The sequence below is a fragment of the Vicugna pacos genome, chromosome 25, assembly GCF_048564905.1.
Source record: "Vicugna pacos chromosome 25, VicPac4, whole genome shotgun sequence".
Taxonomy (NCBI): Eukaryota; Metazoa; Chordata; class Mammalia; order Artiodactyla; family Camelidae; genus Vicugna; species Vicugna pacos.
In genome coordinates, this window is record NC_133011.1 from 5,210,410 (window position 1) to 5,228,946 (window position 18,537).

Sequence of the window (18,537 nt, forward strand, 5' to 3'; positions counted from 1 at the left end):
TATGGGGTGCTGACTGAATAAGACCATAATTAATTACACACCCATCTTTTACTGACACTTACTCTGTGTCCAAGTTCAATCAGTAAGATGTTTAATCCCCACAACAATCCTGTGAGGTAAGTAGATATTCATGAAATAAGAATTTTAATTTTCCTCGTTTTACAGATGAGGAAACTGAAGCAGAGAGAGGGACAGTGGTCTGACTTCAGAGTCCACGTCCCTTACCACACACTGTGTGTTACCCATGATGGCAGCAGTAACAGTGGCAGTGGCTTGTATTTAGTGACTGCCTCAATGCACATTTAGTGATACCACACAAATGAAATACGAAGTGGGAATTTGCTCATTAAAAGACAGAAAACCCAGCTTCAAAGATGCCCATGTTTTAACGAAGGAGCAAAATTCATCTCAGAGATGCAAGGTGCTTTTGTTTATTCCAGTGATTTTCAACTCTAGCTACATATTAGAACCACTTGGAGAGGTTTGTTTTTTTTTTTTAATACCAGCATCCAAAACTTACCCCAGATCTGGAGGCGGGACCCAGACATCAGTAACTTTTTAAAGCTTTGCAGGTGACTCTGATGCAGGTTGAGAACCACTGGTATACTTTAATCAACATACTAGGACCATTTTTGGTGAGAGCATGGTTGGAAAGAAAAACATTGTCAACAACAACAAAAAAAAACCATTCTGCACAATAGTTACAAGAAGCTGGAGTCTTCTTCAAATAGGAAGAAGAGTTGTGGAACCTAGAAAAGGGAAAAGAGAATGTTTGGAAGGAGATCCATACAGTCCAGAAGGAGAGACTGAAGATCCAAAAACAAGATGACAGGAAAGTCCCTCGGGGAAAAGAAGTGGGAGCATACGAAACATGGATACAACAACACCTCACTCTTCCCTGTATCCACACCTGCTGCTGTGGGACTTCGCAGCTCCTCACATCCAAAAGTAGACTCCTTTTCCCCTCCTCTTGAATCTGGGCTGATTCTATGAGTTGCTCTGACCACAGAATGAAGTAGAAGTAATGGAGTGCCAATTCTAAGCCTACATCTCAGAGACCTAGCATACTTCCACTCACCTGCCATATGAACAAGTCTGGGCTTATCTGCTGTAAGTTGAGAAACAACATAAAACAGAGCCTAAGTGTCCCAGCCAAGCCCCCAGATGTGAGAGTACGGCCAAGACCTGCAAACTGACCGCAGCTAACTAATGAGCCATGGGAGAGTCCAGCTGAAACAAGAAGGATCACATTGTGGATCCTCAATTGCTGATGCACAGAATTGTGACCACTACATTTGGGGCTAGTTTGTTATGCAGCAATAGCTAACTGATACAGATGACTAGTGAGATGGCCTGTGGAATGTCTGAGAGACATCAGAAGGGTAACACCTAATACTCAGTTTTAGGTTGTTGTCTGAACTCTGCTATAAACCCTCTTAAATCCTTCTTCCAACAAGGCCCAAATCTTCAGTGAACACAACCACCTTGGCTAATGATACTTTTCTAATGAAGAAAGGGGATGCAGGACAGCGAGTAACAGGAGGGCAGCTGTAGCAGGAAAGATGCAGAAGTAGCTTGAAAATTCCTCAGAGGCAGGAAATCAGAATGCGAGATCATCAGGAGGAAAACAAACCCTTCCAAGGATTCTGAGACCCCTGAAGAAGGGGACATGGGACGAGCCCCAGCGTGTGGAGTGGACCTCAGGTAAGGTTTTCAGGATATAAAGGAAAAGGCTGGACGGCTCAGGACACACCTGCAGCAGACCTTTGGGTATGCTGACATCATTCCATTTGATCCCCACATGGATACCCCGAACAGGGAAGTATTTATCACCCTCACATTATAAGGGTCAGGATTAGAAGATGAAATAACTTCCCCAAGATGACTCACCAGGGAAGTGGTGGAACCGGGGCTGTCTGACTCACGCTTGCTGAGTAAATCTGATTAGGAGGTAGGAGCTCTGAAGCCTTCTTCCTGAAACTCCAAACTCCCAGACCTTCCAGGTTGTGGCTTCCCACTGTACCCTGGCCTTATTTGAATAAAGTGACCCCAGATCCCCAGATCCAAATCCTGGCGTCCCGTTCAAATGTCATCCCAACCCACCGCCTAGGACTTTTCACTCTAGTGAATAATTTCATCAGCTTCCATCAACCCAGCGACCCTGTTTTCAACCACAGCCAGGGTTTCCGGGTTCCTAGGACCACCTCGCCTTCCCCCACCTGTCAGTACTGGGCCCTCAGATCAGGAGACCAGCCCGGGTTCACACTAGCATCCGCTGCTCAATGCAGTGATCCAATCCCGCCCCAAGACGTGGCACTTCTCCCCAGAGCCCGCCTTGCCTGCGAAGCCCCGAGCAAGCTGCAAGGCAGCTGGCGCATGCGCTGACCCACCGCGTGCGGCAGGGGAGGGGAGAATCAAGACTCGCGCATCATAAGGCTGGGGGTCGCAGGGAATGTCAGGGACCCACGGCCTGTGTTCCTGCCTCTCTCCCTCTGCCACTGCAGGGTCAAAAACATCTCTGTATGCTGGGAATTTTCTCCTAAAAAATTACGCTTTCTTTAAAAAAACAAAACTGTGCCACCTGCTTTTGCTTTCAAATTGATTAAAAAAAAAAAAGCCTTGATTTTACCTCCACAGGTCTCCAGGGGGTGGGCACGAGGACAATTAAGCTCATTATTCCCCCCATCTGCTCGGGTTGCACATCTCACAAATACACTGTCCATTCTGGCAGGACCCTGAGCCGCACCTCCCTCCGGCCCTGGCAGAGAACATAATCCTTACAGCGGGAGCAGTGCTTTGCCGCAGGAGATCAGCAGGTCAGATAAAAATTAATTGAATGTGAAGCACCTTCTCTTCATGCTACTTGCAAACCCAGCTTGGAGTCTCACGTTCGTAAGAAGCTTTTATCATAATTAATCATGTATTTTATGGAAGGGCGGCTCTGGTGACAGCTTGGTCCAGGTCCCTGGATTTCCGGGCCTGCCTGTGAGTCCATGGTGACTCACAGATGCATGCCTCATGCCCACCTCCCTGGAGGCCATGACCTTCGTCCCTGAGCATCTGTCACCCGAGGATGACTTCAGCATCCATCAGAGCCACCTCTTCTGGGGCCCACAGCTTTCAGATTCATCTCCCAGCTGCTCTTACTCCTCTGGGCTGCTAGCTACCTTAAAAGGGCCCCCTGCAGCCCCTGCACATCCCACACACTTCCTGTTGCTAACAAATGAGTCTAAGTTTATCATGGCTGCCTGAAGGATAATTAAAATCCTGGCCTGGAGGGTCAGCTATCCATCGGCAATTAGGACATCAATTACTAGCCCCCCACCCCTCAGACCCATCTGGGCTTCACTCACACGCAGCAAACTCCACCTTACTTTGAACGCTGCAAGACTGGGAAATTACAGGGTGGCAGGAAGGGGAAAGGGGACAGTGGGCCACAGAGGTAGGGTCCCAGGAGGTTCGGAGTTTGAATCCTGCCCTGTGGCCCTCTAGCCGAATAGCCTTGGACAAGTTATTTAAGCTCTTCAAGCCTGAGGCGCCTCCTTTGTTGAGCGGAGACAGGGCTACCTGCCTCCCCGAGTTGCTGTCAGTGAGAGGTTGTTGTCAGTAAGATAAGGTACCTAAAAACAAACTACGCATGCGCCAAAGCTGTGGGCCAGCTCGTTGCCCTGCCCTCCAGAACCAGGTCGGGGCTTCAGGCCCAACTTCATCTGCCAATGGTTAGCGAGGTGAGCTGGTTCTGTCCCCTTTAAGCCCACATTCCCCATCTGCACCCCACTGTTTCTCAGCCTTCCCTTGATGACATGAGGTTAAATGGAAGCCCTGAGATGGAGGCACTGCCCAGCCAGAGGTTAATTTGTCCTCAGTGTGCTGGGCAAAGGGAGTACCACAGGCAGGCTGCAGGAAGAGGGGAGGCCTTTTGAGGGGCCCGATGGGGAGGAGGAGGGAGCCCAGGATGGCAGGCATAGGGGGAGAGGCAGGGCCTCAACCCCCAGAAGCATCTGCCCCAGCCAGTCCCCATCACCCCTTCTGGAAAATGACTGGGAGCTCCTGCCTTTCCATGGTCTCCTACTGGGGACTCTGGGTCTGAGACCTGGGATATTTTGGGGCCTTGAAGTCTGTTATATTTCCGCATGAAGGCCCCAACCTCAGAGCCTTCAACCCAGGAGGAGGCACTGACCAAGGCCTCTTCACAGCCAGCCTCCTCAGGTCCTCTGACTACCTTGCCTTCCTCCAGGGGGAGCCAGGGAGGACCTGCCGGAGACACGACCCTCAGCTCTCCAGGAGAGAACGGGGTCCAGTGTCCTCCCAGTCCTCTCTCCATGATCCCAGAAGTGCAGTGTAGCAGCCCCAGACAGACCTGGAATCCAATGCCACTGACAAGCTGTGTGACTCTGTATAAGGTGCTCAACCTCTCTGAGCCCCCGTTTCCTCCTCTGTAAAATGACAATAATAGTAGTACCTGGTGACATTGCTGCGAGATTTCCATGAGATAAAGTGTGTAGCACAACTCAGAGGAAGCGCTTGGCGAATGATAGCTCTGATTTCATTGGGTGGGAAAATCTGGGAGGAGAGAGCAGAGTCACAGCCAGCAAGGTACAGAGCAGAGAGCTCAGGACAGGGAATCAGAAAATCGGGACTCAAATTCAGTTCTGCTGCTTCATGGCCATGTGTCTTTAGACAAGTCACTGGACCCCGACACAGTGGGAAGGGTGACACGTCTCACAGCGCCGTCCTGAAGGCGCGTGTGAAAGCACAGTGTTCGAGAGCCGCCGTGAGCGGGCACGGTTTGCAGGCTCAGAGGATGCCGGAGCATCAGGAGACCTTGGAAACTGTCATCATAAGGGCATGTATCAGGCTTTATTTAATGTCACGTCCCTCCAGCACACAGCGTGGTGCATAATTAAAGCTCAGTAAATGTTTATTTTTGACTTAATAGATTTAGCCCAACCCTCTTCACTTTCTAGAGGGAAAAATCCTCTAGCGTGGAAGTGACGAGACACCGGCAGAAGAGCTGAGGCTGTTCCTAGCCTCCAGGGTCCTGCCTCCTGGTTCATGTTCTAAAAAACACCATCTTCAGTGTCAGAAGTATCCCCACTGCCCATCCTCATTGGTCCCACCTCACTGCACGTGGTGGCTGAGGGTCATTCACCCCCAAGCCTGACCCTGTGGGAAGCAAGACTAGTCTAAGCCTTGAGAGGCTCCCAGCAAAGCCCCGACCACCCCCTCACAAAACCTGCCCTCAGGGGACCCCGGGTCCTGGGGTCCTGGTGGACAGTCATTCATTTCTTGAACACCAGGATTTGTGAAGGGATAGAAACACGGATACCTGCATGGGATTTGGAGAAGAAGGAAGATGGGGTGCTGGTAACAAAATAAACAGGTGCCCAATGTGAAAGTCACAGAAGATCCCCAGATCACTGACAGATTCACCACTCTGCCCTGGGGAAGACAAGCCGTGCCCATGAACACAGGCCCCTGCCCAGCCCCCGTGTCTGTCTGCAACCTTGCCCTTCAGGCTGGCGTCCTGTCAGACACCAGGAGTTGGCAAACCAGGCACCAGGCCAGGGTCTTGCCAATACGTGCCGGGCTACAAAAGCCAGACTCTGTGTTTACAGGGATTTCCAAAATACAGCTGTACAGAGGTGAGTCATGGTGCCTTTAACGAGGACGTGGAAATTGACCCACACCAGCTGTAGGGTGTTGCTACTTTGGTGTCCATTTTTGGAAGCTGGGGGACCCTCTATGGCATTTCAAAAGGCTGAGCTCCTTCTACCCCTCAGGAGCCTCATCAGGCCTCTGTCCCAAGGTCTAGGCCAGTGCCTGCTGGAGCAGACTGTCCTGGGAGTTTATGCCGGGCTCTGCTCTGAAACTGAAGCAGAACCCTCTGAAGACAGGGCCCTGGGATCTGCAAGATCCACAGGGGACTGAAGTCTGATTACTGGGCTGCACTCCCCTCACGCCGAGTGCTGGTGCTGGATCCCTAAGTGCCAGAGGAAGAGGACGTGGAGGTGACGGTGCTTTGAAGTAAGACAGAGAAATGATTCGATGCCAAATGGGGATGGAGTCCCAGAGCCTGGGGAGGGGCTGGCGCTTCTGCAGGGCTACCCAGGCTGCCACTGTGCCACCCACCGGGCAAGAGGACTTGAATTTGGGTTTGGCTTCGCGGGTACCTGCAGAGGTGGGATTCTAAGAGATTAGGGAAGCCACACTGAGAGCCCCATGCCGAGCACGAGGTCAGGGGAGAAGAGCACTGTGGGGGGCATCTCAGGAACCCACCCAGAGTGTCAGTGCCCAGTACACAAGGGACCAGCCCCTAGTGGGGCTACTGTGCCTCCGAAAGCATAACAGTGGTGAAGGTAACCACTGCCTCGAGGCCAGCTGTTTGGACCTTGAATAAGTCCCATGGCGTCATGAATAATCCAAAGGAGTGGATGTCTCCCAAAAACATCATACCTAAAAGAAGGGCTGAAGAAAGGCTGGACTAAGATTTAATTTTATTAAAAACTAAACATGTCATTTCTCATATCTCAGTGTCACAGAGATACTTGTTCCCAACACATAGATAATACGCATACAAAAAAATTCATGAAGTATATTTCTGCTTCTGTGAGGTTATCACTAAAGCTGTGAGTTTATGAACGAGGACTGACTGGAATCTGACCCCTAGATTCCCAGCACCAACTTGGGGAGCTCAGACCCACTTTGGCTTATCGCGTGGATCTATGTGACATGTGTCCTTGCCCTTTATGTAAGCTGTGTCTAATGTTCACACTGAAGAGAAGAGTCAACCAGGATTGAACTTGCTATGGTACAAGTACAGAGTTCTTTTTATCAGCACGTAAGAACGTTCCCCAAAACACGTTCTGTGGAACATTAATCCTGTAAACTGCACCTGGGAGTATCTTGGACACACAGGTAGGGGAAACACTGCATTTTCTACTCCCGCCTACTTGGAATTCACAATGCATCTTCAATCATCATCTAAGAAAGTTTTCAGTGAAGAAAAGTAGCCGGGCATTTATTGTCTGGCCTGCCCGGTACCCCTGCCCCCTCCTCGTGTAACAACATTCTGGTTTTCCTTTGGGAAACTACTTCCTGCCTCCTTTCCTCCCTCCCACCCCAACCCTGCATTTCACGTGGTCCTGTTTGTTGAAACAATTCAGTGACAATTGCTGCCTCATCCTCAACTCACACACACTTCCACCTACAGGCTTCCCAGCTAAATATGACAGCCAGGGCAGTACACACACAAGACTGTTGGAGCTAAGTCTCTCAGATCACAGCATCATTAGAAACAGTCTGTGAATTCCTGTTACTAAGATTCCTAAATCCTTGCCGTATTCTGTACGTTCAGAGATTTTACCTTTCATAGTTTCCCTTGGTCCCCATGAACTATCTAGAATTATTCCGATAATTAGCCAAGCTTAGTTTCTGTTGCTTCTAACCAATGAACTCTAGCTGATGCCAGAAACCGGTTTCCCACATGCAAAGAAATGAAGTTGTACCCTTACCTTACACCACATACAAAAATTAACTCAAAATAGATCAAGGACGCAAACACAAGGGTTAAAAATATAAAACTCTTAGAAGAAAACACAGAAGAAAAAGTTTCCTAACATTGGATTTAGCAAGGATTTTGAAACTGAGGGCAGTCATCAGTTAGATCTCTTCAATTGTAACTTGCTTAATAAATAGTATCCTAAACTTGCCTTCACCGATCAAGCTCACCTTAATTGTTCTTGCAAATTGCATAAGCTCCGAGCTTCATGGAGTTTAGACAATATATCACAAGACTCCTTTAGCTGTCCCCTACAGACAACACCTCTGATGTATGGGTCTCTACAGCAACAGTTGCTAAAGTCATTTTTCAGGAAAGCAGAGCTAGTCTTGCCCAGATCAGAGTGAGACAACAAAGCATACAACAGGGCTTGGGTGAGTGTCTGATGGATGACCTTTTGACCTCAGAGGGCCAGAAACTCCACCCTTGGATCACGCTAATGCTGCCTTTTTCTGTACATGCATCCCATGAAGTGTAACTCAGATACGCCACAGAGCACCAATTACTTTACCTTTTTCTTGCCTCCAGTCGTCTTTCCCATCCCTCAGACCAGGTCACTTCCTCATCCCACAGATAACCCGAGGCCCTCGTCTTCAGGGAGGCGGATTTGAGACTTACTCCCCTGTGTCCTCACTTGACTGCCCTGTGAATAAACCCCTTCTCTGCTGCAAACCTCTCCATTCAGCATTTGGCTTGCTTCGTGTCAGGGAAACGAAACTGGTTCAGTAACAATTTCTTGGATATGATGCCAAAAACACAGGCAACAAAAGAAAAAGTAGATAAACTGCACTTCATCAAAATTTAAAATGTTTGTGTATCAAAGGACACTAGAAGCAAACTGAAAAGACAACCCACAGAATGGGAGAAAACATTTGCAAATCATTTGTCTAATGAAAGATTAATACCAGATTAATATAAAGAACTCCTGCATCTCAACAACATCAAAAAAACCCCAATTTAAAAATCAGCAAAGGACTTGAATAGACATTCCTCCAAAGAAAGTATATAAGTGACCAGTAAACATATGAAAAGACACTCAACATCACTAATCATTAGGAATATGCAGATCAAACCACAGTGAGACACTATTTCACACCCAGTAGGGACAGCTAGCATCCAGAACACAGAATATAAAAATTCTGCTGGTGGGAATGTAAAATGGGCAGCCACTGTGGAAAACGGCATGAAGATTTCTCAAAAAGTTAAAAACAGAATTACCAAAAGATCCAGCAATTTCCATTGCTGGGTATATGCTCAAACAAATTGAAAACAGGGACTCTAAGACATTTGTACACCCATATTCATGACAGTGTCTTCTATAATAATAGAAAGGCGCAAGCAATCCAAGTGTCTATTGATAGATGAAGGGATAAACAAAATGGGGACTACATTTGTGGATACATGCAATGGGACACTACTCAGCCTTAAAAAGCAATGGAATTCTGACACATGCTACAATGTGGATGACTCCTGAAGCCATTATGCTAAGTGAAACAAGCCAATCACCAAAGGACAAAGATTACCTACAAAGAGAAAAAGAGTTCTGGAGATGGAAAACAGCCATCGCGACACAAAATGCTTAATGCCACTGAACTCTACACTTAAAAATGGTTAGAATGGTAAATTTATGTTATGTATATTCTATTACATTTTTTTAAAAGAAGCTCATTTCATTTTCTATAACCCAATTTTCCCAGAATGCATTTGATCATGGAATTCTCCCTTTTCACCATAACTCATTTGAATATCACAGAGAACAAGGGATCCAGAGAGCACACTTTGGGAAAGGTTTGGCACATGGCATTGAGGCTGGACTTTCAAGGATAAACTCTCATGTTGCAGTAGGGCAAGGGTCTCACCTAACATGGGGAAGAAACACATGGGGCCAGGCACCTAGGGAAGGAAGATGCCTGTGTCTCACTCAATAAACAAGAATTAAGAGGGAAAACACTAAATTGCAGAGAGCAGAGGAGGCATATTCTTCTCTGGGATGTGATTTCGAGATATCTAGGAGATAGTTCCCGTGGGGGGAAACTTCTTTTGGAGTCCTCTTTTGGAAGCAAGCTTGGAAGCTTGGAAACAAGAAATCCAGGCAAGAAGGCTGAGACAATATGCCCCCAACATACACCCCCAGGGGCTGGGGGCCAATCTCCTCCGCCATTATAGACCACACTGTTGACACGCAGAATGCAGGCTGCTTAGCAACCTCAGAGGTTAATAAAGGCTTGTTGAAATTTTTAGCCTGTTCTCAGCCACGAAGGGGAACTCCTTTGACAAAGAGTTTGGTCCACCCTTTGGCCAGGGCATTCAGGCTGGATTACCCAAGAGAATGGCATTGACTACCCAAGGGGAAGATGACAATTTAGGACAACAGAGTAGGACAGTCCCTTGTTACAGAGCCCCTTCCTTACTTCCAGACATTCCTCCTAGAACTAGCCTCTGAAGGCTCTTGGTTTTCATTTGAATAAAGAAACTAATTAAATATCACTAAAAGTTTCTGAGCTTCCTTCAGGTGCCAGGCAATGCACTTTTTATGCCCTTTCTCGTTATTTCCCATTAAAAGCCTAAGAAGTAGATAACCTTAATTTCTTTCTTCAAATGAAAAAACTGAGCCTGAGAGAAACTGTTACCTGCCCATGTCACCTAGCTGGGAACGGGCAGAGCCAGGCTTCAAACCCAGGCAGCTGGACTCCAGAACCCCGCCTCTCCTCATGGCCACTTCATCTCATCTTTTCAGCCACCCTCTCACACAGCTGCACAGTCTGCATCCTCCTTCTCAGTCACCAAGGAGGTGGATTGTGTGTGTCCACTTCCGTCTTCTTTCCTATACTCACAATTATAACCAGAAGCACCTGTGAAACCCTGGGGTCCTGTTTATCTGCTGGGTGGGGAGCACCGTTCCGCACAAAAGCAGGGGACTGGACAAGGTCACTATCAATCTGATTGTTTTTATGAGTCAAATGTCCTCATTTTCAACACGTAAAATAGCATTTCTCATTGCCCAGTCTGTACAGATTCTCAAAGACACAATAAAGAAAATCAAATTACAAGTTCACTTCCTTTGCTGCCAGAGGAGACCGGGTTTGGCATTTCCCCAACTGCTAACGTTTTTTAACTGGCTTTAGACTTTCCAAGGGACAGTGATCAAGACCAGTCCAGTATGTCAACAAAGCAGTTAAGTGTCTACACGGGGGACGGGGCGGGGGGTGATCCAGGTGTGCGCTGGGGGCGGACACCGAGAGACCCACCTACTGTGTAAGATCTTCTCCACGTGCCAGTCTGACCTACACCAGAAATTGTCCCTCCAACACTGTTGAAGCCACCGATGTGCAAACAAGCCCTAATGCCGCCTCACATGTGCATGGCACTTTAACAGCCCTGTAGAGATTTGACTATCGTTAGAGATTACATAGCACCTGTACTTACTCCGTCAGCTTAAAAACACTGCGAGGTTGGTGTCATTTTTCTTACTTTATATACGAGGATTTTAAGGCTCACTACTAATTAGCAAAGCCAGGGCTTGCATCCAAGGCTTTTAACTCCAAGCTCGGCGTTCCCTGGATGTGAGGTACTGGCACTTACCAATCCCTCTTACACAGTTCCTTCGCCTGGCAGAAGCCTGCGCCTCCGGGAGGGACTCGGAAGAGTCGAGAAGGTGCTGCGGCTGGAGGGACAAAACCCAGGCTGGGCGAGACCCAGGCGGGGAGACTGAAGAGCTCCTCTCGCGAGAGCTGGGCGGCGGCGGCGGGAGGGGTGGGCGGCAGCTGCCCGAGCGCCGTGGCGCCCCCAGGCGGCAGAGCCTTCTTCTCGCAGGAAGGGCACTGAACCGGCATCTGGGATTCTCTTTGTGCAAAAAGGAGTAGGTCCCCTCAACCGCTGAACTGGACTCGTGTTGTGAAGCGCACAGGGCGCCATGTCCTGCCGTGGGACCAGGAGCGCTCAGTACGCATTAGTGTCCGGAGTTCAGCAAGCGCCTCCAGGGGTGGCTGCCTCTCCATCCCTTTTATTTGTCCAACCGACCTCCGGGAGGCCTTAAACTGACCCGAGCCCCCGCCCGCAAGCGCAGGCCCTCGATGACAGCCCGCGGAGTCACAAGCAAACGTAAGTTCCTGATCGGACCTTCCCAGCGGCCCTTGTGAGCAGTCTCCTCCACACCCCTTAGGTAAGACCCCACTCTTCTGTTTGAATTGACCAATCTGGCCTTACTCCAGGAACCCCAAAGCTCTCCATCCTCGGACCCTAATAAAGCCGTGTGCCCAGGGTCCTGCTGCTCTGTTTGGCCCTCCCCGTGCGGCCCTTCAGGGCGCGCCATGCCGTGTGCCTCCTCCAGGACCTGTGAGTAATAAACGTCTCTGTTTCAGTTCCTCTCGTGGTCCGTTGTTGACTGGGGCTCACCATCCAGCACAGTTAACAAAGTTACAACCATCAGGTACTACCATCCTTGCAGACAGCATTGTCCTAGCCATGACTCAGATAACGCACACATGGCAGTTAAGACGTGCCCTCCCCCAGCGCTGGGTGACACTGTACACACGGTGACCACTCAGCCACCGGCCTGTTTCCCGGGGTAGCATGGTGTTGCAGGTTCTGGTCTGGAAGACATCTGGAGGCCTTGTTTTCACTTTTTTTTTTTTTTCCCACCTCAACTCAGAACTACTTTTTGCCCAGTCATTCCTCAGATAATCCCAGCTCCTCGCACTGCTGTTTCCCAATACTGGAACACAGGATGGCCAGCCACCAGCTCTATCTTCTAATCAAACAGATGAATCACAGGCAATTTCCTTTGGATTTTTAAAAATAGGATTTCCACTCCTACATCATTGCTTGTCCGGCCTAATGTTTACAAAAAAAAAAGAAAGAAACTATTGCTTTCAAGCATATCTGATTCTTTTTTTGTTTTGTTTTCTTATTCTTTTTCATTAAAGATTATTACAAGATATTGAACATAGTTCTCTGTGCTATACAGAAGAAATTTTTTTTAAAATCTATTTTTATATAGAGTGGTCAGCATTTGTAAATCTCAAACTCCCAAATTTATCCTTCCCACCCTCTTTTCCCGGGTAACCATAGATTGTTTACTATGTCTGCGAGTTTGTTTCTGTTTTGTAGCTGAGTTCATAGTATCCTTTTTTTTCTTTTTCTTTTTTTAGATTCCGCATATGAGTGATATCATATGGTATTTTTCTTTCTCCTTCTAGCTGGCTTACTTCACTTAGAATGACGATCTCTAGGTCCATCCATGTTGCTGCAAATGGCATTATTCTATTCTTTTTTATGGCTGAGTAGTATTCCATTGTATAAATGATTGTTTTTTAATCAGGTGAAAGCTGATTGAGTGTTGAGTATTGCTCCTCAGAGCTCTGTGATTTTCCCATTTTATGGTATTAGCAACTTGCTCTTTTTTTTAAATTAGGTTTTTTTTTTTTAATGGAGGTACAGGGGATTGAACCCAGGACTTTGTGCATATTAAGCATGTGCTCTACCACTGAGCTAAAGCCTTCCCCCCACAACTTGCTATTCTTTGTGTCTGTGGTACCCCTGAAAGTTATGTTTTGCCAACATTCACGTGAAGGGTATATTTCCCTCATCAGATATTTATTTTAAAACATCTGCCATTGGTATTACAATTATTCTTTATCTTTAAATGAGGCTGGTGTTAATGTGTGTGTGTACATATACAAGCATATGTAGGTAGGTAGGTAGGTATAAGTGTATGTGTATGTAAATAAAATTGCAAATACCATTCAAGAACTTGTCCTCCAAAACTGTTTCAAATTATCCACAAAGCAGTCGAATTTCTGCAAGTCAGACACCGGCCTTGGGGCCTCTGGGTGATGGCTGAGCGAGTAAATCTCAGGCCGCCTGAACTTTCATGTTTCTAAAAGCCTGACAGAAACAGGCTGATAGACATGGAATACAAACTTGTGGTTGCCAAGGGGCGGGGTGGGAAGGGACAGACTGGGAGTTCAAAACTTGTAGGTACTGACAGGCATATACAGAATAGATAAACAAGATTATACTGCATAGCACAGGGAAATATACACAAGACCTTGTGGTAGCTCACAGAGAAAAAAATGTGACTGAATATAATGTATGTTCAGGTATAACTGAAAAATTGTGCTCTGCACTGGAATTTGACACAACATTGTAAAATGACTAACTCAATAAAAAATGTTTTTTAAATAAATAAATAAATAAGAAAAATAAACAAATGAGACAATTAATTAATTAATTTTTTTTAAGTAGCTTTTCTGCTTGGAATCAAGCGGTGGAAACGTCAGCACCACAGAAGATGCAGGCTCACTTTTGTCTTCACTGATCTGACCACGATCTCAGCAAACTTAAATTATGGCTCATCCTGAGGTTCAGAAAGGACACGCACCTCTTGAATACTCAGTTTCATTGGCAGATGCTGAAGTAAATCAGCCCACAGAGAACAGCCCCATTTTTGGAATATACTGGAAAGTGGAACAAGATGAGAGTCTAGTTGACATTTGAAGTTATTCTAATTGCAGTACCCTACTTTTCCTTTAACGGGGAACCTTCTCTTTCCCACCTCTACCCCTAACACACACCCACGCACACTCTGGCACACGTACACGCACGCACACGCACACTCATACAGAGTCACATGGGCAAACGGCACTCCTTTGCTAAAAACCTCAAATCCTTGGTTTGCGTCACTTTCCTAGTCCCATGACAAGACAAAAAGGTGTATAACATTTACTTCCTCTTAGCTTCAGGAGTTCAACGGGACAATTACTGATGGTTTATGGTCTCTCGTTTTGTGGCTGTTTTCGAGGCCGTCAGAGTCAGAATCCACACTCTTACTCCAATATAATCGTGACCAGGGCCTCGCTGCCCTGCCCTGCTCCTGCCTTTCCCTCCCTCCCTCTGTTGTTTGCACTGCTGTCTGGCTGTTGTAGGCGACAGGCTTCATTGCATTGGGAGCACTCCTTATGCAAGACCTTGAAGCCTGCCAGATACTGTGTGCACTCGGTAAACCCAAGGAACACATAGACGCTACCCCTGCTGGACAGCGCCCTTCCCTCCGCCCCGCCACAGTGCTCAGTAGCCGAGGCCAGGCCTTCTGGAGGCTTCCTCACTGGTCTCCTTGCAGGGAGGGGCTGGTCTTGTTTAGTCGGGTTCCTGCCAGGTCAGCTCTCCCGGGCCACGTCCCGAAGTGGGGCCACTCGATCTGTCACACCCTATTTGGCAATATTCAAGCGCCTGCATTGCCTTCTGAACCAAGTCCAAGCTTCTCAGCCTGGAAATTGACATATCCGACAGCTGCTCCCATCTCAGCTCCCCGTTTAGTCACTCTCCACCTCTTGGATAGACAATAAATTAAGCGCTTTACATTTAATCTTCATGATAATCCTTTGAGATGGGTATTATCCTTGTTTTTCAGATGAAAAAATTAAGGCTTATAGAGACTAAAGTTGCCCTAAATAACCCAATGTATTTCATTTCCTTGGGTTGCTGATGTGACTGTAACTTGGTGGCTTAAAACAACAGATGTATATTCTCTAGCAGTTCTGGAAGCTAAACATCTAAAATTGTGATGTTGGCAGGACCATGCTCCCTCAGACGACTTCAGGGGGGAATACCTCCTTGCCTCTGCAACTTCCAGTGGTCCCAGACGTTCCTCGTTTCCATCTGCATCACTCCAGTCTCCACCTCCATCTTCACATGGCCTTCTTCCCTATGTGTCTCTTCTGTGTCCAAATTTCTCTTCCTCTCCCTTCTCTTATAAAAGCATCACTCATTGGATCTAGGGCCCACTGTAAATCCAGAATGATTTCATCTCAAGATCCTCAACCAAGTACATCTACAAAGACTCTATTTCCAAAAAAGGTCACAGTTTGAGTTGGACATGGATGTTTGAGAAACACAATTTAACCCACTACAGCTAACAAGTAAGAATTAGAAACTACATTTTTCTGACTCCAAGCCTCATATGTTTAATCACTTCATGTAAACACCTTCCAGAAACTCCTGACAGAATTGGACTTCTCTTATTTTTCTAAACAGATTTTTCTCTTTCCTGCCCCTCTATCCTTGCTCATGTGATTTTCTTTACATAGACCAACCTCTCCCTTTTTCTTTCTTTTAACTAAACTTACCTGTAGAAATCTTGAGTAATCTTCAAGATCAAGCTAGATGCCACTTCCTCCAAGAAGTATTCCATGATTGCACCAGCCAAGCAAGGAATTATTTCTCCCATCCAAGCTTCCAACCGCCTTACTTCACATGTCTCTATAGGCCCTTCTTATCTTCTGTCCTATTTGAGGTTTTTATGCAGTTGTCCTCATTCACACCATGCCCACCTTCCACCATTATATCGTAACCATATCATAAGTTTCTTAAAGGCAAGACCACTTTCTCTCACTGTATATTCTCCGCAGCACCTTGGAAAAGCAGGACCTCCATTGGTTTTGCCAAGTGAATTCATAATCATTTGTCTCTGCCTATATTGAAAAGTTCACGTATTAAGCAAAAATATAGGATGCTTAAAATCCAACTTTTCTCCAATGCCTCCACTTGCCCAAAATGGATTTTTTTAAATAGTCCACAATTTATTTTTCCACATCAAGTCCAATCATTTTAATACTATTTTCCCTTCATTTGAATTATATCTGATGACATCAAATACAGTCCCTTCCAGGTACAATCCTCCTACGTTTTTTTAATTTTCTTTCTACCTCTAATGCTTCCTTCTTTGGTTTTTTGAGACAGTCAAACTCACTATTCTCAAGGGTTCTGAAGACCAGGACAAGGTCTTAGTCACCATTATATTCCCAGCACCTGATGGCGCCTGGGCGCCCAGTCCCGTCAGAAGGAGACGTGAGTGACGGAAGGTGCCGGAACACTGGGTCAGAGCAGAAGTAGTCGGAGTTCTCTGGGGGTGAGGACTTCTGCAGGTCTCATGTCGGTCTCAGCACAAACTGTGAAGTAGGCGTTCTTGTCATCCCCATGTCACAGGTGGGAAAACCGAGGCTGAGAGGATAAGGAAGTTTCTCCTGGCCACACATCTATAGGAGGTGAAGCCAGACGGAAACTCAGATAGATCTGTCTGACCCGAGGTGTTGCCCTCGACCAAAGCACCCTTCGGCCTAGGACGCAGCGGCGGCCGGGCTGTCTGCCCGGCTCAGGCTGCAGGGTCCCTGGGGTGACAGTCCCGGACAGGCCCTTCAGCTTAGGAGGCTGGGGAGCTCCTGGTCATTTGTCTGGGAAGATCTGATATAAGTGAGGAGGAAGACTGAATCTGGGAGAACAGAGAAGAGTGTAAATAGTGTGTTTGTGTATGTGGTGTGTGAGGTACTTATGTGGTTATGTGTGGAGTGTCATATGTGTGTTGTGTTTGCTGTATGTGCATATTGTACATGTGTGCTGTGTGGAGGAGTGTGTATGTGGTTTGTGTGAGGGGTGCAATACGTGTGGGGGTAATGGGCGGTGGGATATATGGAATGTGTGTATGTGGTGTGGGGTGTGTGTGTGGTATGAATGTGTGGAGTGAAATGTATGGTGTGGAGTGTGATGTGGGATACATGTGTGGAGTGTGGGTGTGTGGTATGTGTGGTGTGGAATGTGTATGGTGTGGAGTAGTGTGGGATGTGTGTGTGCGGTGTGGGATGTATATGTTTGGTATGTGTGGTGTGGGATGTGTGTGTGTGTAGTGTGGGATGTATATGTGTGGTGTGTGTATGTAGTGTGGGATGTGTGTGGTGTGATGTAGGACGTATATATTTGGTTTGTGTACTGTGGGATGTATGTGTGTGGTGTGTGTGTGGTGTGGGGTATGTGTGGTGTGTGTATGTAGTGTGGGATGCGTGTGGTGTGTGTATGTAGTGTGGGATGTTTGTGGTGTGTGTGGTATGGGACGAATGTGTGTGGGGTGTGTGATACGGGATGTGTGGTGTGGGATGTGTGTGTGTGGTGTGGGATGTGTGTGTGTAGTGTGGGATGTATGTATGTGGTGTGTGTGTGTAGTGTGGGATGCGTGTGGTGTGTGTGTGATGTGTGTGTGGTGTGTGTGCTATGGGACGGATATGTGTGGGATGTGTGGTGTGGGATGTGTGTGTGTGGTGTGGGATGTGTGTGTGTGGTGTGGGATGTGTGTGGTGTGTGTATGTAGTGTGGGATGCGTGTGGTGTGTGTATGTAGTGTGGGATGTTTGTGGTGTGTGTGGTATGGGACGAATGTGTGTGGGGTGTGTGATACGGGATGTGTGGTGTGGGATGTGTGTGTGTGGTGTGGGATGTGTGTGTGTAGTGTGGGATGTATGTATGTGGTGTGTGTGTGTAGTGTGGGATGCGTGTGGTGTGTGTGTGATGTGTGTGTGGTGTGTGTGCTATGGGACGGATATGTGTGGGATGTGTGGTGTGGGATGTGTGTGTGTGGTGTGGGATGTGTGTGTGTGGTGTGGGATGTGTGTGGTGTGTGTATGTAGTGTGGGATGCATGTGGTGTGTGTATGTAGTGTGGGATGTTTGTGGTGTGTGTGGTATGGGACGAATGTGTGTGGGGTGTGTGATACGGGATGTGTGGTGTGGGATGTGTGTGTGTGGTGTGGGATGTGTGTGTGTAGTGTGGGATGTATGTATGTGGTGTGTGTGTGTAGTGTGGGATGCGTGTGGTGTGTGTGTGATGTGTGTGTGGTGTGTGTGCTATGGGACGGATATGTGTGGGATGTGTGGTGTGGGATGTGTGTGTGTGGTGTGGGATGTGTGTGTGTGGGATGTGTGGTGTGGGATGTGTGTGTGTGGTGTGGGATGTGTGGTGTTGGGGGATGGGAGGTGTGTGGTCCGTGAGGATGAAACGAGCCGTGTCTATAGGAAACAGGTTTGGATACTGGAAGATGGAAATGAGTCACATTTGGACCGCAGACTTATCCCAGACACTTATCATCTGAAAAAACCGGGACAAGTCACTTTACCCCCGGCCTCATTTGCTGTAAAACAACCTGTCAACTTC

General features: G+C 47.4%; 1 protein-coding gene across 1 annotated transcript in view; it reads right to left on the reverse strand.

The window, feature by feature from the left end:
- Nucleotides 1-11,231, reverse strand: part of CDH17 (cadherin 17) — a 94,995-nt gene extending 83,764 nt beyond the window's left edge. Inside the window, exon 1 of the mRNA XM_072949463.1 lies at nucleotides 11,144-11,231. The gene's annotated coding sequence lies outside the window, so the exon portion shown is untranslated. The remainder of the gene's footprint in view (nucleotides 1-11,143) is intronic.
- Nucleotides 11,232-18,537: the final 7,306 nt, after the last annotated feature.